This window comes from Chrysemys picta, chromosome 15 (genome assembly GCF_011386835.1).
Source record: "Chrysemys picta bellii isolate R12L10 chromosome 15, ASM1138683v2, whole genome shotgun sequence".
NCBI classification, from domain to species: domain Eukaryota; kingdom Metazoa; phylum Chordata; order Testudines; family Emydidae; genus Chrysemys; species Chrysemys picta.
In genome coordinates, this window is record NC_088805.1 from 3,315,030 (window position 1) to 3,339,193 (window position 24,164).

The 24,164-nt window shown below is 43.9% G+C and overlaps 1 protein-coding gene and 1 long non-coding RNA gene across 3 annotated transcripts in view; both read left to right on the forward strand.

Moving 5' to 3' along the window:
• Nucleotides 1-24,164, forward strand: part of LOC101933726 (oxysterol-binding protein 2) — a 374,699-nt gene that overhangs the window by 19,239 nt on the left and 331,296 nt on the right. Inside the window, exon 2 of one of the 2 annotated variants that reach the window (XM_065568638.1) lies at nt 6,273-6,850. The exons of the other annotated variant lie outside the window; for it this stretch is intronic. The gene's annotated coding sequence lies outside the window, so the exon portion shown is untranslated. The remainder of the gene's footprint in view (nt 1-6,272; nt 6,851-24,164) is intronic. 2 annotated transcript variants of the gene reach the window in all.
• LOC112060227 (uncharacterized) lies at nt 6,987-14,510 on the forward strand. Its single transcript, XR_002889539.3, has 2 exons — nt 6,987-9,512; nt 9,551-14,510. It is a non-coding gene; the product is annotated as an uncharacterized LOC112060227 (long non-coding RNA).

Genomic DNA, 24,164 nt, shown 5'->3' on the forward strand with positions numbered 1-24,164 from the left:
CCTAGTGACCGAGGATGTGGAAAAAGCTAATGTACTCAATGATTTTTTTGCCTCTGTCTTCACGCACAAGGTCAGCTCCCAGACTGCTGCACTGGGCAGTACAGCATGGGGAGGAGGTGACCAACCCTCTGTGGAGAAAGAAGTGGTTCGGGACTATTTAGAAAAACTGGACGTGCACAAGTCCATGGGGCCGGATGCGCTGCATCCGAGGGTGCTAAAGGAGTTGGCGGGTGAGATTGCAGAGCCATTAGCCATTATTTTTGAAAACTCATGGCGATCGGGGGAGGTCCCAGATGACTGGAAAAAGGCTAATGTAGTGCCCATCTTTAAAAAAGGGAAGAAGGAGGATCCGGGGAACTACAGGCCAGTCAGCCTCACCTCAGTCCCTGGAAAAATTATGGAGCAGGTCCTCAAGGAATCAATTATGAAACATTTAGAGGAGAGGAAAGTGATCAGGAACAGTCAGCATGGATTCACGAAGGGGAAGTCGTGCCTGACTAACCTAATTGCCTTCTATGATGAGATAACTGGCTCTGTGGATGAGGGGAAAGCAGTGGATGTGTTATTTCTTGACTTTAGCAAAGCTTTTGATACTGTCTCCCACAGTATTCTTGCCACCAAGTTAAAGAAGTATGGGCTGGATGAATGGACTGTAAGGTGGATAGAAAGCTGGCTAGATCGTCGGGCTCAACGGGTAGTGATCAATGGCTCCATGTCTAGTTGGCAGCCGGTTTCAAGTGGAGTGCCCCAAGGGTCGGTCCTGGGGCCGGTTTTGTTTAATATCTTTATTAATGATCTGGAGGATGGTGTGGACTGCACTCTCAGCAAGTTTGCAGATGACACTAAACTAGGAGGCGTGGTAGATACACTAGAGGGTAGGGATCGGATACAGAGGGACCTAGACAAATTAGAGGATTGGGCAGAAAAAAACCTGATGAGGTTCAACAAGGACAAGTGCAGAGTCCTGCACTTAGGAAGGAAGAATCCCATGCACTGCTACAGACTAGGGACCGAATGGCTAGGTAGCAGTTCTGCTGAAAAGGACCTTAGGGTCACAGTGGACGAGAAGCTGGATATGAGTCAACAGTGTGCTCTTGTTGCCAAGAAGGCTAACGGCATTTTGGGCTGTATAAGTAGGGGCATTGCCAGCAGATCGAGGAACGTGATCGTTCCCCTTTATTCGACATTGGTGAGGCCTCATCTGGAATACTGTGTCCAGTTTTGGGCCCCACACTACAAGAAGGATGTGGAAAAATTGGAAAGAGTCCAGCGGAGGGCAACAAAAATGATTAGGGGTCTGGAGCACATGACTTATGAGGAGAGGCTGAGAGAACTGGGATTGTTTAGTCTCCAGAAGAGAAGAATGAGGGGGGATTTGATAGCAGCCTTCAACTACCTGAAGGGGGGTTCCAAAGAGGATGGAGCTCGGCTGTTCTCAGTGGTGGCAGATGACAGAACAAGGAGCAATGGTCTCAAGTTGCGGTGGGGGAAGTCCAGGTTGGATATCAGGAAAAACTATTTCACTAGGAGGGTGGTGAAGCACTGGAATGCGTTACCTAGGGAGGTGGTGGTCTCCTTCCTTGGAGGTTTTTAAGGCCCGGCTTGACAAAGCCCTGGCTGGGATGATTTAGCTGGGAATTGGTCCTGCTTTGAGCAGGGGGTTGGACTAGATGACCTCTTGAGGTCCCTTCCAACTCTGATATTCTATGATTCTATGATTCTATGACAGTAGTCTGGAAAGGTTGAGAGCCACTTATCTAGTGGCCTTACTGTTTGTTTGGCAGGTTACCTGCTTGTGATGTACTTAACAATTTTGTTGTTGTTGTTGTGTAGCAATTTGCTTCTCAAATTCTTTCTTGGCCTGGCTTCGTATACTTGCCAGAGTTTGTGCGCTCCTTCTTATTTTCCTTATCTGACTTCCAAATTTTAAAGGATGTATATTCGCCTCTAATGGCGGCAATTACGCTGTTCAGCCATGGTGTCATTCTTTTGGTGCTTCTACTGTCTTTTTTGATTTTTATATGTTTGGCCTGAGCCTCTGGAATGCTGTTTTTAAGAAGTCTCCATGCTGCTTGCAGGTATTTTACCCTTGAGACTGCTCTTTTTAACGTCTAACTACCATCCTCTTTCTTGTCTAGTTCCCCTTTTTGAAGTTAAATATTACTGTGGTAGGTCTTTTATATTTTTGTTGTGGAATGATCCATTCATACACTAGTTGACAGCTATAGGTTCCCAAGGAGCATTGAATTTCTGGGGCCAGTGAATCTATGGAATCGCAGGAAAATGAGGTTGAGATCAGGACTTTCTAGCAGGGCTTCCTTACCCTGTGGAGTGGAACTTGTGACAGAATTTAAATATGCTTTCTATATTGTCCACACATTTTTGCCTCTCCAGGGGTTGGGCTTCCTGCTGCTACTACCCAACCCTAGCTTTCAAATAACTTACACTTTTGTCTGAGCCTACTTTATGTGGGTGTGTAATTCTTTTTACCCCCAGATTAGCTTTTTATGAAAATATACTGACTGAGGAATGCAGTTTTCAGGAAAATACTTAAATAGTGTTAGGAAGAAATAAGGCTTAAGTGAAAATTTCTGGACATACATTGTCACCTGAGCTTGTAAATAGAACTTGAATTAAGAACTGAACTGGAACCTTAATGTTGACCCTTTAACATGCCCATTATCTGCTTATCCACCAACAGCCCTCTGGCACCAACCACCAAGCCTCATCCACAAGTCCATTATGAACCATACAATACTGTAAATAAAGAACCATAGCTATTGGATTACCTGGGCATTGGATTTGAGTTTGGTTCTAAATTCAGACTGGAGATACCATCAGCTGTTGTACTGTAAGGAGATCTTCTATTCCCCCGATGCCACCACACTGACCCAACCACGCTTTCCTCCACTTCCGCCAGTAGTCTACAGTGATAAATTATTTCTTATACACAGTGTAGAAACAGAACCTAGCTACCACCACTAGGGTTATGCCCTCCATGGGACATGAGATGTGTGGTCAGGGGTACATTTAGTTCAGATTCCTTGGAATCTTAACTGTGAAGTTTCTGACTTTCAAATTTTACAACCACGTTTCTCCTAGTTTAATTAATAAGTTTTACTACGTTGCCCTATCTGTGGGAGCAAGGGGAAGTCTGTGGTCTTGCTGTCTGTGACCATAAATTAATACATTTCCATAGTCAATCTCTTACTGCTTTGTTACAGTGTACTGTACGCTGTGTGCACAGAGATGCAATAATGCAGTGTTAAAGTTGAAGCGAAGTACTTAAGTCAGGGAACTCAGAAGTTAAGGTTTTTACTGCATCGTTAACTCTGAATGTTTGCATATTCTGTGTTTTAGGGCATAGATTAATAGGTGATATGCACAGTCCTACATTAAACGATGAAACTGGACTAGGAAATACACGGCATTAACATTAAAGTGGAGTGAAATTATCATGACTTTAGGAACCTTAATCTTGTTGCCTGAATTGAGTGCTAGCTCACATAGCCCTTAACCTAGCACCATCTTGTCACTTGTAATTTCTGTCTCCTTTTTTAAGGCTGGGAAATTCAGTTATCAGGTACTGAAGAACCTAGGTTGGTGTTTTAGCTTCAGTTTTAACTAGCTTCTGCTAATAGCAGAAATTACTATAAAAATAGAGATCTTGTAAGGGAAGCAATGGATTTTTAATAGCAAAAGAAAACATGCTGTTATACTTTCTCAACATTCAACACACTACTTACTTTTGAGTCTATCCATCAACTCCTCATACAAAAACATATTGATGGAAACAAGAAAATTCAGTCTTCCAAACCTGTCTGTCTCATTTTCAGTAAAGGTTAAATGCCTTGTTAAGTCTGAATTACTGCTTTTTTAAATGCGCAGATATTTCTGGTTTCATCTGTGCAGTCATTTGTAAAACTAAACAAAAGAATTATTGGCAAGTATGAGTTTATATTTTAAAAACTTGTGTGCTCTGAGCTCTTGCTTACTCCATTCCTATAGGTCCACACACCTATCTTATTGTCCATAAAACTTTAGAAAGAAGTTTTTGCTAGTTGTACTTTATTTTTTCTGCTGCCAAATAGCTAGACCAATACCTCAAATTGAAGTTGGCAGCTCTTTCTTGTTTGGCAACACAGCCTACAGTCCTTCAAATATCACATCATCTCACTGGGGTTTGATACCAAGATGTGTAGAAAGCTAGTGTACGAGTTGAGTGCATTGTTAAACTTCTTCATGTGTCTCTCTCCTTGAATAGGTCTGCTGCAAAATTTACGTGACTGTTGCTTGGTAAGAATGGATTTAAAAACTAAGCCATGCCATGGTATTGCAATCTTGCTGATAATGTTTACTACAAAAATAGGCAGTCTCCTTAATTTCTAGGGTAAAACCTAGCACTGCTTTAAAAGCAATGTGAGAATCATGCATAATGGAATATTCCTCATATTCAGGTGTAGTGTAGGGATGTGTAATCCTTTTTCAGGAATCAGATTTCTTAAGTGTGTGTGTGTGTGTGTGTGTGTGTGTGTGTGTGTGTGTGTGTGTGTGTGTGTGTAAAAGAAAAAAAACACCCAAAACAAACCAAAAAGTCCCCAGCCAAACAAACTTCCACACGTCACAAAAAGAAGACAATGGCTTTGGCTACGGATAAATTGCTGGATTTAAGGAAAAAACTTGCTCCATAACGTCTCTTGTCAGGGATTCATAAGTGCAGCTGCCTCAGAATGGATATCTTCCTCCACTGAAGAGGGGAAGATTTCCTTTCAAATCTGCTACAAAGCTGGAAGTGTTGATTAATGAATCTGCTCATGCTGAACTGTAATTCCATCCTGCAGTAAAAGTTTTATATGCGTTAGCCCAGGTGAGAATTCATTTGTCCATATCCAAAACAGACATTTTTTTCTTCTCTCTCTCGAGGGGTTTTGGGTGTCAAAATGCATGTATGCCACTGTTTGTTTTTTTAAGACAGCTGATCCATTTATGTAAGAAGGAGCATGGTCTAGTTGCTAGAACCCAAAATTCATGTTTCCCCATCCTTTTCTCAGATCTGTCACTGACTGCTTGGGCAGGTCACAAACCTGGAGCCTCTGTTTCAATTAAAATAGGCTAAACCTCCCCTGCTCTGGGGAGGTTGAAGCTTTGGTTGCTTTAACGTCAGATGAACTGAAAAGCAGTATAGAAATGCGAAGTCATCTTGTGGGATCTAGAGCATTGAGAGGCTGAGTGTTTTCTGCATGGGCAGCTCGTGCTGCAGCTCTAAAGGTGGTGGTTCTGCCATCTTGGGTTTCCCTAAACATGTTCCTAAATCCGACAGTCTCAGGTGGGAGAGAGAGCTGAGTGGGCTTCCTGTCTGCTGTGGTACTTTGGGAGGAATAGTAGGGGACTCTGGAAATTGGAAAAGCAGCAGGATTGTGGTAACCATATGGCATGCCAAGGGAAAGTTTATAGCCTGGGGAATTGAACATTACTAGCGAGAGTGCTCAGAATTGTCCAGTTTCAGTGCTCTTACATGAATTTAAATTGGTGAAGGCACACAATGCTGTTTAATGCTAGCTTTGAACTATAATTCTGCTGAGTGTCTCATCCTTTTCACGAGTAAAAAAGTAATGTTATTTTAGGTGTAAGTATCTTTATCTGCTTCCACATACAAACGTGGTGACACTGGATACTTGACTGCTCTTAAGCACCATTGTTAACATCCTGTGGTGATTCCTTAAACTGTCAATGCTCCTTCACTTAGTCAAGGAAAGGAGAACTTAGGATATCCCCATCCAATGTCTCAATCCCCCCAGTTTTTGGTTCTTCAAACATTTCATTCTCTGTAAGCTGCAAGTAAGGGACTGTAGAAACTGTGCTGGAGGCTTTATTTAGCCTAATAAAATTGAACAAAGGGCAGAATATAACCATTTCCTTTGCAATTGTTAAGATTACAGTTTGGGACAGTGAAGGGGTTTCCTGCAACATTTTTTCCATCGCTGATACTCTAGGGATCTTCCTTTTCGCTGAATCAGAGTTTAAAATCACACATTTTTAAATGTTTCTCTTCATGGGCCCACTTTAAAAAAATCAGAAGGAAAGGAAGCTGGAGAGAAAAATGAAGGTAATTGAAAATCAGACTTCAAGGACAAAAGCCTTGCATGGCCTCTTGGAAGGAAAGGAAGATGACAAGCCCATGTTATTTTTTTAGTTTTTTATAAACTATAGTTTTGTATTTTGTTATTCATTCTTGTGCTCTTTAAAAATTGGTTGACTCTTTTCTGTTGTAGTGCACTGTCTTCTTCTGTACACCCCAGCAAAGGAAACAATGGCAGCGAAACCAGTGACCAAGTGATGGGTCAAATGAAAGATTACTAAAGGTGCAGACTGAACTGCTTTGGCCATCAATTGGGAACTTTTGTTTACCACCCATGGCAATGATGTCGTTGGACAACTTAGCGAATCTATGCTGGAACGCTGTGCACTGCCGCGCACCTGTCCTGCCTCCACCGCCAATGTTGTTGACTTTCCATCTATTGTAAAGCTTGCCAAGAGAAGAAACTGGAGAGGTCTATTGTGTTGCTTTCTAAAGAGCCATTTGGACAGATGGAGCCTAACCCAGGAGATCTCTTTACTTTGCCAGACCTTAACTGCTGGGAATGCCTGTTCCTTTCCTCGAAATTGCTGCCTACCTGAGGAGAGAGAATGGGGAGGTAGATAACACAATGCACTTCGAGACACTAAATGCTTCCCATTGTTACATGTTTGTATCAAGAGAAGGTTGAGCTTTCCTAAGCAACAAGTGGAAGATGCAACTGAAACCCTAGCCTGTCCTCCTGGTTGCTACATTTTGCATACTCTCTTGCTAGTAAGTGAAAGTGTGGAAAACCATTTAATCTATTCTCAAGCAAAGGGGCTGAAGAACTCTGCATCTCTTGAAATAATCTGACTGCAGGTTTAATCCTTTGAGCCTGTTGATCAAAGGGATTTATCCAAGGTATCCAGTACTCTTTTGCATTGGAGGGCCAGAGTTCGGCTTTGTGCTGGCTCTCTTGCATTGTACTCTTTAAAGAACTGCGGAGTTGCTGGTGGGGGGGTGGAGAGAGCTGCTTTTTTTGTAGTTCTAGTTCATGTAAAATAGAAATATTCATTGTTCCCATGTTTGGTAAACAGTTTCTCCACTGGAAACAGATGGTGAGTTCTCTAATATTCATGTTTAGACTTAGTTTGCCTATCTTCTGCAGTCTTAATTGTCTTTCCCGTCAGGACTGACATGGAATTGTATATCAAGAGCTGGAATGCTCTGAAGCTTGTATCCTCTGTAGATTCTCAGTTCCCCATGTTTTGGATTAGTTTGACTTCACACCAGTACAGAGTATCCCTCCTTCACCTTCAGTCCATCAGGCTCTAAATACTTTATTAAGCTGTCAGTTAATGTTGATTTCCCAAATGAGATACTAATATGGGACAAAGGAACAAAATAATTACTTGCCAACTTAATTATCCTAATTTCTTTGCACCTGTTAGCTTTTGTGACAAAGTTCCTCCTCTATCTTGGTGGGTCCTGCGCTTATTGGCAGATTTTCTTGCCTCAGAGATTCACCATGTGGGTTGGGGAACAGCCCAGAGACCTTCCCCTCTGGAAGAACCCACAGTCCAGGTCAATTGGGAGGTTTGGGGGGAACCCGGGCCCGCCTTCTACTCCGGGTTCCAGCCCAGGGCCTTGTGGACTGCAGCTGTCTATAGTGCCTCCTGTAACAGCTGCATGACAGCTACAACTCCCTGGGCTACTTCCCCATGGCCTCCTCCAAACACCTTCCTTATTCTCACCACAGGACCTTCCTCCTGGTGTCTGATAACGCTTGTGCTCCTCAGTCCTTCAGCAGCACACCCTCTCACTCTCAGCTCCTTGCGCCTCTTGCTCCCAGCTCCTCACACTCCCACCACAAACTGAAGTGAGCTCCTTTTAAAACCCAGTGCCCTGATTAGCCTGCCTTAATTGATTCTAGCAGCTTCTTCTTAATAGGCTAATTAGGACACCTGGAGCCAGCCTTCCTTAACTGGTTCTAGCAGGTTCCTGATTACTCTAGTGCATCCCCTTCTCTGGTCATTCAGGGAACAGAAAACTACTCATCCAGTGACCAGTATATTTGCCCTCTACCAGACTCCTGTACCCCACTGGTCTGGGTCTGTCACACTTTGTAGAGTGTCTTTCTCTGACACTAAGGACTTGCCAAGCGTGATGAGTTTCTCCTGGAATTTGAGAACTTTTCTTTATGATGTCTTTACTTCTGGATGTTCCAGTGGCTCCAGTAGGGTCCCAAAGCTGCACCATTGTGGAATTGATGGCAGGAGTCCTGAGAAATCAGTGCCTTTGTTTAGGGGTTTCAGAGTAGCAGCCGTGTTAGTCTGTATCCGCAAAAAGAACAGGAGTACTTGTGGCACCTTAGAGACTAACAAATTTATTAGAGCATAAGCTTTCGCATCCGAAGAAGTGGGCTGTAGTCCACGAAAGCTTATGCTCTAATAAATTTGGTAGTCTCTGAGGTGCCACAAGTACTCCTGTTCTTTTTGTTTAGGGGATGGCTAATGGCTAAACTTGCACTGAGTTCAGCTTCTCTTCTAGGCCTCCGAATTTTCCTCTTGCTGCCCTGTGTTGTATTTGACCTGGTTTTGTATGTAAATGTTTGGCCTTCTGGCCACTGGGTGGTGGTTTTGAAATCCTGCTAAGGACTCTCCTCTCATTTGCTGTTGATTGGAGAAATTTTAGTGCAGTGAGGTAGCTTCACAGAGCTTCAGTACACTTCTTGGTCTCTGCTCGAATAGCCTGCAGTGTTTTTGTAAGAGCATCAAATAGGTATGTACTAGGGGAATCAGTATCCAAGCATGGAAGACTGGGTGTGTAGCATCTGGCAAGTCATCTTTCCATTTTCTTCACACTGGCTAGGAAATATATTTACTGCTCACATGTATTTTAGACTTGTATCACCCTTCTGGTCTCTCTGTCCAAATGTGGTCTCTTAGCAAAGATTAATCTACTGCCCTCCCACCCCATCATCTCAAGCCTCAGAAGTAGCAAATCATTTGAAGAGAGACAATGGTAAAGTTTCAGGGAAGAGCAGTATTGGCACATCTGCTACTGAAGTGAATGTGGCTGGGACTGATGTCTACCAATAAATGAGGATTCTGGCTTGGTTCCTTCAGTGGGAAGTTCAGGATTCTAGCCATTTGGTGTATAATATAATAATAATTAATGGAGATATCCCATCTCCTAGAACTGGAAGGGACCTTGAAAGGTCATTGAGTCCAGCCCCCTGCCTTCATTAGCAGGACCAAGTACTGATTTTTGCCTCAGATCCTTAAGTGGCCCCCTCAAGGATTGAACTCACAACTCTGGGTTTAGCAGGCCAATGCTCAAACCACTGAGCTATCCCTTCCCCCATGCGCAGGAAGGAAGTGAGTTAAAGCTACTCTTTATGGAACACTTGGTCTCTTTCCACCTGCTGCATTTGCATTACACGTAGCATCAGGTTTTGTTGGAATGTTCTTGGGATTTCCCATAAAACAGCTTTGTGATGGCATGCTAAACAAACACATTGGCAGACGTTTGGGGCAATTCTCTGGGGAATTACTGTGGATGGCTATTGGAATTTAGTTCTTCTGAGAATCAGAAATGTGCACAGCTAACGTTCACTCTCCACATATGAACTGTGTGGAGCCATCAAATTTTCCTGACTGAGTGCCACTGATACTTGATAGTGAAGGTGAATTTTGTGGAGGAGGGTTGTCTTGGAAACTAGAATCCAAGTCTTCAGTTTCACTAGATAAACATTCAGCTCCTAGGCAGAAAATAAAGACACCAACCCTTATGGCCGACCAGATTAAAAAGCAGCTTTGAGATTTGTCCCTAAATCTGTGCTTGTGAAGTTTGGATAATGTTTGATCTAAATGCTAAGAATTTAACGTGTGCTGCCCAAATTCTTTTGAGGATAACCCTTCTCTAACTCATCCCAACTGAACACCTGTTTGGTGTGGCATATCAATAGAAAACTTGGTTTTCTTTCTGGTGTGGGTGGAGTATCCCTCTTCTAGATTGACAATCTGAGAGATGGGAAATGTCTCATATCTCTGCAGACATGTGCAAACTTCAGAGGAAAGTCTTGCACAGGGCAATACACTAAAGTAACCCTGAAGTCTCATTTAAATATCAGTAACCCAGGAAATTTTACAGCTGTGACTCCATCTTTTAGTCCTTGCCTAGGTCCTGCAGAGCAGGTGCACCTCTGTCAGTGTGGTTCCTCTACAAAAGTGTGTGTGGTCTTACACGTATGAGCTTCTGCATGCTGGCTTAAGGTGACGAACTACAGACCATTTCTGTGTGAACTGGATTTAGTGGGTTTAAATACCCGGCCAAACTTTCAAAAGTGTGTGCGTGCTTTTGCATGACGCTCTCTTGCATTCCCTTGTGCAAGTTGAGGAAGGGTGTCATGAATGCAGAAATCCTGATGTACATGTGAAACCCAGATGCTGCCTATTCAAAAGGGGTCTGCACATCTGAAAATTTGGGCCTTAATATTTAGGATTGTTTCCACATTTTATAGACCCACAGTGGGATGACATGCGGCAGTCCCTGTTCTGCCACAAAATTCATGTGTAACCCTGGGCAAGTCACTTAGCCTCTTCATGCTGCAGTTCCCATCTGTAAGATGAGGATAATAGCACATCCCTCCCTCACAGGTGTGTTGGGAGGGGAAACACCATAACAACTGAGGTGCTCAGATGCTACGGGGGCCATAGAAGTAGCATGTACCTAGACATCCCCCTCAACCCCTAAGATGGGTCTCCTTTTTCTGATCCTCACTGTTTCATAAGCCATATGTACTGTGACCAATTTGACAAACATCTGAAGGCGTACACCTCCTAAACGGAGCTCTGGAAAGCAAGAGATCTGACCGTAAGGGCTGAACTCTGGCTTCTGAGACGAATGCACAACTCCCATTTAATTCTGTATATCTCACAGGACACAGTTTGACCCTTTGGTTTCATCTGATCATTTTTTGGTTTACATTTCTTGTACGTGTCTATATTGTATATTGTGGCAAGGAGCCCCAGAGCTCGGTTTAGTACCATGCTATTAAATATCTACTTTGAATCAGAGGTGGTGGCAGTTCAATGGCTGGTGAAAAGATTTCTGTATGTATATGTGTGCAGTCAGTATAAATGTGTGTATATTGTATGTTAAATCCTGCCAAAATTAATTATCATACAATTATATTACAGTAGAGCACCTAGGAACCCCAGCCATGGGTCGGAACCCCATAGTGCTAGACACTGTACAGACAGTCCCTCCCCCATAGAGCTAACAGTCTAAAGTTGAGAACTCAAGTTCTTGAGTTAGGAAATGCAGAGTAAGGCTGTGAATGTTCGACCTTGACTCTGCCCCCTTGTGCTTACGTCTTAAATTATGGGCAAATAAAAATGTGTAATGAACACCTAAAATTCTTATGCAACCTTCTACAAAGTCTTCAAATGGGGGTTGAATTTAAGTCAGATGCATGAGAACAAAACAAGTCGAGTAGGAAGAAAATCAGTGCAGTAGTTTTAAAGTTACTTTAGAGTTGGCAAAGGAGATTGACTGATAGTAAGGTGAATCTCAACAGAAATTCAACTGTACATGTGTAATATAACTTATATTAAGTGTTCACATCTTTTAAATAGAGAGCAGATTTTTCTTCAAATATGGCTTTAACTTTGTGTCACTGAGATATACAAAATAAACCAAGCTTGAAGTACCTAGCTTTAATTGTTTGAGTTATTGGAGTGCAACATTTCTCATGAGAACATATGAAAAACTGCCTTCGAGTCTGAATAACTCAGCAATTGAATTTTGCCTCAGCTTTTCAGACATTCTTCTTTGGGCTCAGACAAAGCCTTAAATTTCTACCCGGAAAGAATTTGGTAAATTACGAGCATCTGTGAAAAATGGACATGAACAGAAATTGGAATTTAACTTTGACTGTAGTATATGCTGTGTGTTCCCACTCTAATCGTTGGTAGACTGTTTTGTAATTCTTTAGAATGAAAGGCATTCTAAAAATGAAAGAAAAATGCATTAAAACTACTACTATGGTCACTTTATAGTTTGAGCGCACACATGCTTAGAGTTGGGAGGACCACAAAAAACCTGAGCAGAACCTTTAGTCAACAAAAATGTTACTCAGGCCTTTGTTCCTTTTTCAAAACGTGCTACTCACATTTGTAATATACTGGGAGGTATAAATATTTGTCAGATGAACTTTTTACATATGGTGGCTTTTATTTGATTACATAATTGCTTAAAAAAACTCCTGTAAATCAAACGCTCCTGATCCTTTGTTGTGAATTAGTGAGTTTCTTCTGAGATTGAAGTCTTTGGGCCAGAACTGTTTGTTCAAAATGTAGCAATAATAAACTCTGGCAATCTTTTCTCTAATGTTTTGTACTTGTGGTGCAGAACATTGGAATATCAACATTTTGGCTTGTATTGAAAGCTAGTGCAATAGTAAATCGAGGCATTTGTGTCTGGGATTTTAGAACAGGTGACCAGGCTTTCTAATCGTGTTGGTCTTGACACTTGTGTTCATGTCTGTCAATATGGTCTCCCAAGGATAGCATTGTTCTTATGCATTCTGAGTTTTATTTGACTGGTATCTGGAGGGCCCGATTTGATACCCTTACACAGGCACCAGTGCCCAAAGTTGTCAGAATGCTACACAAATAAACTAAAAACAACATTTTAATAATGGACAGTATGTCCAAATCTCTTCCAGAGTGGGGAGAGCCTGATGGCATAAAACAAATTCCTGCACCATGTGCAAACAGGGAGATGCCAATAACTTTGAAGGATGCCACTGATGTACCTGAGCATATGTTGCAGGAGAGAAATTTGTGTCTCCTTTGAAGGCTTTGTCTCATCTTCAAGTATAGTATAGGGTGTCCGGCAGTGTCACTCAAGCCAGTATCAGTTGTGGTGATAAACACAGGAGCTTTCTTAGGTAAAATAATCCCATACAATTATCGTTTAAAATACTGTTGAGCCTTGCTTTGCGCTTGCTGATTGACAGATAGCCAGTACAAAGATTAGAGCAAGGAGAAGGCTATTGATGTGAATACAGTAGCATGATTCATAGATTCTAAGGCCAGAAGGGACTATTGTGATCATCTAAGCTGACCCCCTTTATAACACAGCCCAGAGAGGCCCAACATAATTCCTAGAGCAGAGCTTTTAGAAAAACATCATAGCTTGATTTAAAAATTGGCAGTGATGGAGAATCTGCCGTGACCCTTGGTACATTGTTCCAATGGTTAATTACACTAACTGGGAAAAATTTGCACCTTATTTCTAGTCTAAATTTTCTAGCTTCAGCTTTCAGCCATTGGACTGTTTTACATTCTCTGCTAGACTGAAGAGCCTATTATTAAATATTTGTTCCCCATGTAGGTACTTACAGACTGTCATCAAGTCACCCCTTAGCCTTCTCTTTGTTAAACTAAACAGATTGAGCTCCTGGTATCTATCACTGTAAGACATGCTTTCTAATCCTTTTAACTTTCTTGTGGCTCTTCTCTGAACCCTCTCTAGTTTATCACCATCCTTCTTGAATTGTCTACACGAGAACTGGACACGGGATTCCAGCAGTAGTCACACCAGTGCCGAATACAGGGGTAAAATAACCTCTCTGCTCCTATGCAAGATTCCCGTTTATGCATCTGAGGATTGTTAGTCCTTTTGGCCATAGCACTGGACTGGAAATGCGGGTTGAGCTGATTATCCACCTAAATAAGAACATAAGAATGGCCGAACTGGGTCGGACCAAAGGATCCTGTATCAGGATCCTGTCCAGCCCAGTTTCCTGTCTTCCGACAGTGGCCAATGCCAGGTGCCCCAGAGGGAGTGAACCTAACAGGTAATGATCAAGTGATCTCTCTCCTGCCATCCATCTCCACCCTCTGACAAACAGAGGCTAGGGACACCATTCCTTACCCATCCTGGCTAATAGCCATTAATGGACTTAACCTCCATGAATTTATCTAGTTCTCTTTTAAACCATGTTATAGTCCTAGCCTTCACAACCTCCTCAGGCAAGGAGTTCCACAGGTTGACTGTGCGCTGTGTGAAGCAGAAACTCCTTTTATTTGTTTTAAACCTGCTGCACATTAATTTCATTTGGTGGCCCCTAGTTCTTATATTATGGGAACAAATACATAACTTTTCCTTATTCACTTTCTCCACATCACTCATGATTTTATATACCTCTATCATATCCCCCCTTAGTCTCCTCTTTTCCAAACTGAAAAGTCCTAGACTCTTTAATCTCTCTTCATATGGGACCCATTCCAAACCCCTAATCATTTTAGTTGCCCTTCTCTGAATCTTTTCTAATGCCAGTATATCTTTTTTGAGACGAGGAGACCACATCTGTATGTAGTATTCAAGATGTGGGCGTACCATGGATTTATATAAGGGCAATAAAATATTCTACGTCTTATTCTCTATTCCCTTTTTAATGATTTCTAACATCCTGTTTGCTTTTTTGACTGCTGCTGCACATTGCGTGGACATCTTCAGAGAACTATCCATGATGATTCCAAGATCTCTTTCCTGATTAGTTGTAGCTAAATTAGCCCCCATCATATTGTATGTAGAGTTGGGGTTATTTTTTCCAATGTGCATTACTTTACATTAGCCACATGAAATTTCATTTGCCATTTTGTTGCCCAATCACTTAGTTTTGGGAGATCTTTTTGAAGTTCTTCACAGTCTGCTTTAGTCTTAACTATCTTGAGCAGTTTAGTATTGTCTGCAAATCTTTTTCAGAGCCGCTGTTTACCAGGGTAGAGTCCCTGATCCTACAAGTCTGGCCTGTGTTCTTTGTTCCTAGATGTATACATTTAGCTGAATTAGAAGATTGCTTGCCTCCAGTTTAACAAGCAATCCAGCTTGCTCTATAAATGACGTGTCCTCTTCGTTATTTATCACTCCCTCAATTTTTGTCATGTGCAAACTTAGTGATTTTTTTCTTCTCCCAGCTCATTGATTGTCAAGACTGCTTTCCCACTCTGAACTTTACGGTACAAATGTGGGGGCCTGAATGAAAACTTCTAAGCTTAACTACCAGCTTAGATCTGGTCCGCTGCCACCATTCCCAAGTGGATTCCCTTCCCTGGGAAGCCTTGAGAAACTCTTCACCAATTCCCTGGTGAATACAGATCCAACCCCCTTGGATCTAAAAACAAGGAAAAAATCAATCAGGTTCTTAAAAAGAAGACTTTTAATTAAAGAAAAAAGGTAAAAATCATCTCTGTAAAATCAGTATGGAAAATAACTTTACAGGGTAATCAAACTTAAAGAGCTCAGAGGACCCCCCTCTAGCCTCAGGTTCAAAGTACAGCAAACAGAGATAAACACTCTAGTAAAAGGTACATTTACAAGTTGAGAAAACAAAGTAAAACTAGCACGCCTTGCCTGGCTGTTTACTTACAAGTTTGAAATAGGAGAGACTTGTTTAGAAAGATTTGGAGAACCTGGATTGATGTCTGGTCCCTCTCAGTCCCAAGAGCGAACAACTTCCCAAACAGAGCACAAACAAAAAGCCTTCTTCCCCTCCCCCCCCCCCCCCCGCCCCGCAAGATTTGAAAGTATCTTGTCCCCTTATTGGTCCTTTGGGTCAGATGCCAGCCAGGTTACCTGAGCTTCTTAACCCTTTTCAGGGAAAAGGATTTTGGAGTCTCTGGCCAGGAGGGATTTTATAGTACTGTATACAGGAGAGCTGTTACCCTTCCCTTTATAGTTATGACACGCCCCCCAAATCACAGATAGGGTTGGACAGCCGGTTCCACACTGGCTGTGATTTCTTCCTAGAGCTCTAGGAGAAAACAGAGTTAATAAGACACATGCACCTTTAGACATACTACTGATTATATAAAAACTAACAATATGTTCCACATTCCAAGAACAATTTTTAACCAGTTGATTCTGGGAAACTTTCCCGGGAGAGTGCATCAGCCACTTTGTTAGAAGCCCCTGAAATGTGTTGTATTTCAAAATCAAAATTTTGGAGAGCTAAACTCCACCGAAGAAGTTTTTTGTTATTCCCCTTGGCGGTATGAAGCCACTGTAGCGCAGCATGGTCTGTTTGTAGTTGGAAACGCCGTCCACAAACATATGGGCGTAGCTTTTCCAGCGCGTACACAATGGCGTAGCATTCCTTTTTGCTGATTGACCAGTGGCTTTCCCTCAGACAGTTTCTTGCTGAGAAACACGACAGGATGGAATTCTTGATCCGGTCCTTCCTGCATTAAAACTGCTCCCACGCCCCGCTCGGACACATCTGTGGTTACTAGGAACGGTTTGTCAAAGTCTGGGGCCCTTAGCACAGGGTCAGACATGAGTGTCGCCTTAAGCTGGTTAAAGGCCTTTTGACAGTCATCAGTCCACTGAACTGCATTTGGCTGTTTCTTTCTGGTTAGGTCTGTCAGCGGGGCAGCGATTTGGCTGTAGTGGGGTACAAATCGCCTATAATATCCGGCCAAGCCTAAGAAGGATTGGACCTGTTTCTTTGACTTTGGAACCGGCCACTTTTGGATAGCATCCACTTTGGCCTGTAGGGGATTTATAGTTCCTTGACCCACCTGGTGCCCCAGGTAAGTCACTCTGTTTTGGCCTATTTGACACTTTTTAGCCTTAACAGTTAGTCCTGCCTGTCGGATGCGCTCGAAGACTTTTTCCAGGTGCTCCAGGTGTTCTGTCCATGAATCAGAAAAAACGGCCACATCATCGAGGTAGGCAACTGCAGATTCTCCCAATCCCGCTAGGAGACCATCTACAAGTCTTTGGAAGGTGGCGGGTGCATTTCGCAACCCGAAAGGGAGTACACTGAATTCATACACCCCTGCCTGGGTGACGAAGGCTGACCTTTCCTTAGCGGGTTCATCTAGTGGTACTTGCCAGTACCCTTTGGTTAAGTCTAAAGTAGAGATGAATTGGGCATGTCCCAATTTCTCCAATAGCTCATCTGTGCATGGCATTGGATAGTTGTCAGGACGAGTTACAGCATTTAGCTTACGGTAGTCCACGCAAAAGCATATTTCCCCATCTGGTTTGGGAAGTAGAACCACTGGAGATGCCCATGCACTATTAGGGGGGCGGATTATACCCTCTGTAGCATGTCCTGGATCTCCCTTTGTATAGCAGTTTGGGCATGAGGTGACTCCCGGTAGGGTGGGGTTCTAATTGGGTGAGCATTACCTGTGTCAATGGAGTGGTATGCCCGTTCGGTCCGTCCTGGAGTGGATGAGAAAATTGGTGCAAAGCTTGTGCACAGCTCCTTGATCTGCTGTTGCTGCAGACGTCCAAGGGTCGCGGAGAGGTTCCCTCTTCCACGCCACCATCCCTTTTTCCTTCGTAGTAGACACCTTCAGGCCACTCCGCGTCATCTGTTTCCTGGGCTGTAAACTGGCAAACGTTTAATTCTCTGGAATAAAAGGGCTTAAGAGAATTAACATGGTATACCTTAGGCTTTATGTTGGAGGTGGGGGAGGCTATGAGATAGTTAACAGCTTCTAGGCGCTCCTGGACCGTGAGTGGTCCTTCCCACGACGCTTCCATTTTATGGGCCTGGAGCGCCTTTAAGACCATGACTTGGTCTCCTACTTTGAAGGACCGTTCTCTGGAATGTTTATCATACCAGGCCTTTTGCTCTTCCTGAGCATCCTTTAGGTTTTCTTTAGCAAGGGCTAAAGAGTGTCGGAGGGTGCTTTGTAGGTTGCTTACAAAGTCTAGAATGTTAGTTCCTGGAGAAGGCGTAAACCCCTCCCATTGCTGCTTCACCAACTGTAAGGGCCCCTTAACCTCACGGCCATACACATTTTCAAATGGTGAAGACCCGAAACTGGGATGTGGTACAGCCCTGTAGGCAAAAAGCAACTGCTGCAACACTAGGTCCCAATCATTGGAGTGTTCATTTACGAATTTACGTATTATGGTCCCCAAAGTTCCATTAAACCTCTCCACCAGGCCATTGGTTTGATGGTGATAAGGAGTGGCAACCAAGTGATTCACCCCATGAGCTTCCCACAGGTTTTTCATGGTCCCTGCCAGGAAATTAGTTCCCAAATCTGTAAGGATGTCGGAGGGCCAACCTACCCTGGCAAAAATGTCTGCTAATGCCTGGCACACACTTTTTTAGTCCTGGTGTTGCTTAAGGGTACTGCTTCCGGCCATCGGGTAGCAAAATCCATGAAAGTCAGTATGTACTGCTTTCCTCTGGGTATCTTCTTTGGAAAAGGACCCAGAATATCCACAGCTACTCGCTGAAATGGGACCTCAATTATGGGTAGTGGCTGGAGAGGGGCTTTAACCTGGTCTTGGGGCTTTCCCACTCGTTGGCACACCTCACAAGACCGGACATAATTAGCAACGTCCTTGCCCATTCCCTCCCAGTGGAAGGACTTCCCCAACCAGTCTTTGGTTCTGTTCACCCCAGAATGGCCACTGGGATGATCATGGGCTAAGCTCAAGAGCTTTACCCGATACTTAGTGGGAACTACCAACTGTCTTTGAGGATGCCAGTCTTCCTGGTGCCCACCAGAAAGAGTCTCCTTGTATAAAAGTCCTTGTTCTACAACAAATCGGGATAGGTTAGAAGAGCTGAGAGGCGGTGGGTTGCTTCGTGCCACCGCCCAAGCTTTCTGAAGGCTGTCATCTGCTTCCTGCTCGGCCTGGAACTGTTCCCTTGATGCTGGAGACATCAGTTCCTCCTTGGACTGTGGACTGGGGCTTGGTCCCTCTGGAAGTGATGCAGGTTCTGGGGCTGTTTCCATTGATTGTGAACCGCTCTCCGCTGGTGCACTATGTTGTATTTCAGGCTCTGGCTGAGCCTCTTGGGTAGGGTTATCTGCTGCTTCCGCCAGTTCAGGCGCGCTGGTGCCCTCTGGCATTGGAGTTGTAGACGGGTTTGCAAGCGCTGGACTCAGTGCTGGCAATGGTTCTGGTGCTGGTTGCGTTGCCAGTTCCGGTTCTGGGACTGGCTTTGGCTGGGTCTCTGGGATAGGATCCACTACGGCTGTTGCAGTCGTAGGCAGGGGATCCGGTTCCACTACCTTTGTCTGGGTCTCTGGTAACACAGACGGGGCCCTGGTGGACGGCTCAGGAACAGGAATGGGGGTGAAAGCTGGCTTAGCCTGGCTGCGGGTGACTCTTCCCACCCTCTTGGCTAGCTTCACATGGTTGGCCAAATCTTCCCCCAGCAGCATGGGGATGGGATAATTGTCATAGACTGCAAAAGTCCACATTCCTGACCAGCCCTTGTACTGGACATGCAACTTGGCTGTAGGCAAGGTTACAGACTGTGACACAAAGGGTTGAATTGTCACTGGAGCCTCCGGGTTGATGAGTTTGTGGTCCACTAGGGAGTGGTGGATAGTTGACACTTGTGCCCCAGTGTCCCTCCAAGCGATAACCTTCTTTCTGCCCACTCTCAAGGTTTCCCTTCGCTCTGAAGGTATGAGAGAGGCATCTGGGTCTGGGGATCTTTGGTGTGATTGGGGTGTAATGAACTGTAATCGGTTGGAGTTCTTGGGGCAGTGAGCCTTTATATGTCCCAGTTCATTACATTTAAAACATCGCCCTGCTAAGGTATCACCGTGGCGATGTTGGTTGGTGGAGACTGGTGTGGGGTGAGAAGGCATCTGGGATTTCCCTTGGGATGTGGGTGGGGCCTTGGGTTGTCCCCGGTGGTAAGGTTTGGTTTCGGGTTGCCCCTTCTGATATTTGCTCCAACTGCTACTAGTTTTTTTTCTTTTCTGCCACCTCCACCCATTTGGCTCCAATCTCCCCCGCCTCGGTTACAGTTTTGGGCTTCCTATCTAGGATGTACCTTTCTATTTCCTCAGGAACACCCTCTAAAAACTGCTCCATTTTTACTAGGGAAACCAGATCTTCCGGAGATTTAACATTTGCTCCTGATACCCAGGCATCACAATTTTTGTCAATGTGGTAGGCATGCTGGGTAAATGATACGTCTGGTTTCCACCTTAGGGCTCTGAACCGCCGACGGGCATGCTCGGGTGTTAGCCCCATTCTGAGTCTGGCCTTGTTTTTAAAAAGTTCATAACTGTTCATGTGTTCCTTAGGCATTTCAGCCACCACCTCTGCCTAGGGTCCACTAAGCTGCGGCCTCAGCTCTACCATGTACTGGTCTGTAGCGATGCTGTATCCAAGGCAGGCCCTTTCAAAATTTTCTAAGAAGGCCTCAGTATCATCGCCGGCCTTGTAGGTGGGGAATTTTCTGGGATGGGAAGGGGTACCTGGAGAGGGGTTGCTAGGATTGGATGATGTATCCGGCCTAGCCCTTGCTACTTCCAGCTCATGCTTTCTCTCTTTTTCTCTCTCCTCCATCTCTTTTTCTTTCAGCTCCATAGCTCTCTTGTGGGCCTCCTCTTTGGCTTTTTCTTCTTTGGTAGTCATTTTCCTGTTTTCTTGTGCTGGGTCACACCCTTCTGCAGTTGACTGAAACTGGGATGCACTCAGCTCAGGCTGTTGCTGAGTTAACAGAGACTTTCTAACTAGCTACTCCCGAAGAGGTAGAAAGAAAAAAAACAATTCAGCTTGTAAATTCCTTTTACCAACTGTTTGCTCATAAATTGAACACTTCTCTTAACAAAGGCCCTTGTTAAAAAAACTTAACACCTCTGCCTTCAGGCAAGGAGAGATAAGATATGCATCTATCTTCAGCTCTGCTTTCCAAGCAGCTAGAAGGAAAAAAAAATCTTACTGGCTTTTGGGTTTAAAATGAATCCCACCGCTCTGCCACCATGTCAAGCCTGCTTCCCCACTCTGGACTTTAGGGTACAAATGTGGGGGCCTGCATGAAAACTTCTAAGCTTAACTACCAGCTTAGATCTGGTCCGCTGCCACCATTCCCAAGTGGTTTCCCTTCCCTGGGAAGCCTTGAGAAACTCTTCACCAATTCCCTGGTGAATACAGATCCAACCCCCTTGGATCTAAAAACAAGGAAAAAATCAATCAGGTTCTTAAAAAGAAGACTTTTAATTAAAGAAAAAAGGTAAAAATCATCTCTGTAAAATCAGTATGGAAAATAACTTTACAGGGTAATCAAACTTAAAGAGCTCAGAGGACCCCCCTCTAGCCTCAGGTTCATTGTACAGCAAACAGAGATAAACACTCTAGTAAAAGGTACATTTACAAGTTGAGAAAACAAAGGAAAACTAAGACGCCTTGCCTGGCTGTTTACTTACAAGTTTGAAATAGGAGATACTTGTTTAGAAAGATGTGGAGAACCTGGATTGATGTCTGGTCCCTCTCAGTCCCAAGAGCGAATGACTTCCCAAACAAAGAGCACAAACAAAAGCCTTCCCCCCCCCCCTCCCCCCCAAGGTTTGAAAGTATCTTGTCCCCTTATTGGTCCTTTGGGTCAGATGCCAGCCAGGTTACCTGAGCTTCAGGGAAAAGGATTTTGGAGTCTCTGGCCAGGAGGGATTTTATTGTACTGTACACAGGACAGCTGTTACCCTTCCCTTTATAGTTATGACATTGATAAAAATGTTAAATAACATAGGGCCTGACCCCACTAGAGACACCAATGTTGATTCCCTGTTTCCTGTTGCATTTTGAGACCTATCAGCCAGCTTTTAATCCATTGAATGTGTGCCATTTTAATTTTATCTGTCTAGGTTTTAATCACAATGTCATACGTCTGTGACGCTGGCAGACCAGGTGCCAGCTCATGCCAAAGCCCTAGGCCTCATTAAATGCTTACAAATGCGTAGTCAGGCCCATTCACTTGCATATTAATATAGATCAAAGTGATTGATTGATTGTTAAATGTATTAGAGCAGGGGTTCTCAACCTTTTTCTTTCTGAGCCTCCCCCACCCCCCAACATGCTATAAAAACTCCATGGCCCACAGTAACTGCTTTTCTGCATATAAAAGCCAGGGCCAGCATTAGGGGATAGCAAGCAGGGCAGTTGCGTGGGGTCCCAAACCACAGGGGCCACTGCAAAGCTACATTCTCAGGTTTCAGCTTCAGCCCCGCGTGGTGGGGCTCAGGGCCCTGGGCTTCAGCCCTATGCGGTGAGGCTTCGGCTGTCTGCCCTGGGCCCCAGCGAGTCTAATTCTGGCCCTGCTTGGCGGACCCCCTGAAACCTGCTCATGGCCCCCAGGGGGCCCAGGACGCATGGTTGAGAACCACTGTATTACAGTGTATTTGGTGTTTAAACTTCATGAAAACTAATGGGCTGTTACTTGGATTGTTATCACTTACCTGTATCCTGTTACAATGTAGTAGCAAATATTTACACGATGTGACCAAATAACCCTTCAAATGAGAGAGAAACCTTGTGGAATGCAAATGAAAAACTCTAACAGAAAAGATCTAACTTCAAGGCAAGTGGTCATTGTGTGTGATGATTGGAGGGTCAAAGACTTAAAATGCATTCCTCACTCTGTCATCAAAGGAAAAGCCCACATGGGTAGTGACCCTGTCAGCTTGTTTTCTGGGAGAAGAAGCTATACGTATGGATGCAAGGAAAGATCCCGCATCTCTCATCTATTTGGACTCTTCCAGGGAAGGGTAACCGAAGCAAAGCGGAGATCCTCAGAGACAGTCTGGGAACCCTGAAAAGACTTTTGGGAAATGGGCAATTTATTACAGCACTACCACCATTAGGAATTACAAACTGAGACTCACCAGTTACATATCATAGAATCATAGATTATAGGACTGGAAGGGACCTCGAGAGGTCATCGAGTCCAGTTCCCTGCCCGCATGGCAGGACCAAATACTGTCTAGACCGTCCCTGATAGACATTTATCTAACCTACTCTTAAATATCTCCAGAGACGGAGATTCCACAACCTCCCTAGGCAATTTGTTCCAGTGTTTAACCACCCTGACAGTTAGGAACTTTTTCCTAATGTCCAACCTAGACCTCCCTTGCTGCAGTTTAAACCCATTGTTTCTGGTTCTATCCTTAGAGGCTAAGGTGAACAAGTTCTCTCCCTCCTCCTCATGACACCCTTTTAGATACCTGAAAACTGCTATCATGTCCCCTCTCAGTCTTCTCTTCTCCAAACTAAACAAACCCAGTTCTTTCAGCCTTCCTTCATAGGTCATGTTCTCAAGACCTTTAATCATTCTTGTTGCTCTTCTTTGGACCCTTTCCAATTTCTCCACATCTTTTTTAAAATGCGGCGCCCAGAACTGGACACAATACTCCAGCTGAGGCCTAACCAGAGTAGAGCGGAAGAATGACTTCTCGTGTCTTGCTCACAACACACCTGTTAATGCATCCCAGAATCATGTTTGCTTTTTTTGCAACAGCATCACACTGTTGACTCATATTTAGCTTGTGGTCCACTATAACCCCTAGATCCCTTTCTGCCGTACTCCTTCCTAGACAGTCTTTTCCCATTCTGTAGGTGTGAAATTGATTTTTCCTTCCTAAGTGGAGCACTTTGCATTTGTCTTTGTTAAACTTCATCCTGTTTAACTCAGACCATTTCTCCAATTTGTCCAGATCATTTTGAATTATGACCCTGTCCTCCAAAGTAGTTGCAATCCCTCCCAGTTTGGTATCATCCGCAAACTTAATAAGTGTACTTTCTATGCCAATATCTAAGTCGTTGATGAAGATATTGAACAGAGCCGGTCCCAAAACAGACCCCTGCGGAACCCCACTCGTTACGCCTTTCCAGCAGGATTGGGAACCATTAATAACAACTCTCTGAGTACGGTTATCCAGCCAGTTATGCACCCACCTTATAGTAGCCCCATCTAATTTGTATTTGCCTAGTTTATCGATATATATTTTTTATATTTTATATATATAGATATATTTTATCTGGTTTAACCTCTCAATAACTCACTATCTTTTCTTAGCTAATAGCCCTTTAGTTTACTACAGTATTGGCTACCAGAATGGGGGGGATAGCTCAGTGGTTTGAGCATTGGCCTGCTAAACCCCGGGTTGTGAGTTCAGTCCTTGAGGGGGCCACTTAAGCATCTGGGGCAAAAGTCAGTATTTGGTCCTGCTAGTGAAGACAAGGGGCTGGACTCGATGACCTTTCAGGGTCCTTTCCAGTTCTATGAGATAGGCATATCTCCATATTTTTTTTTTTTTAC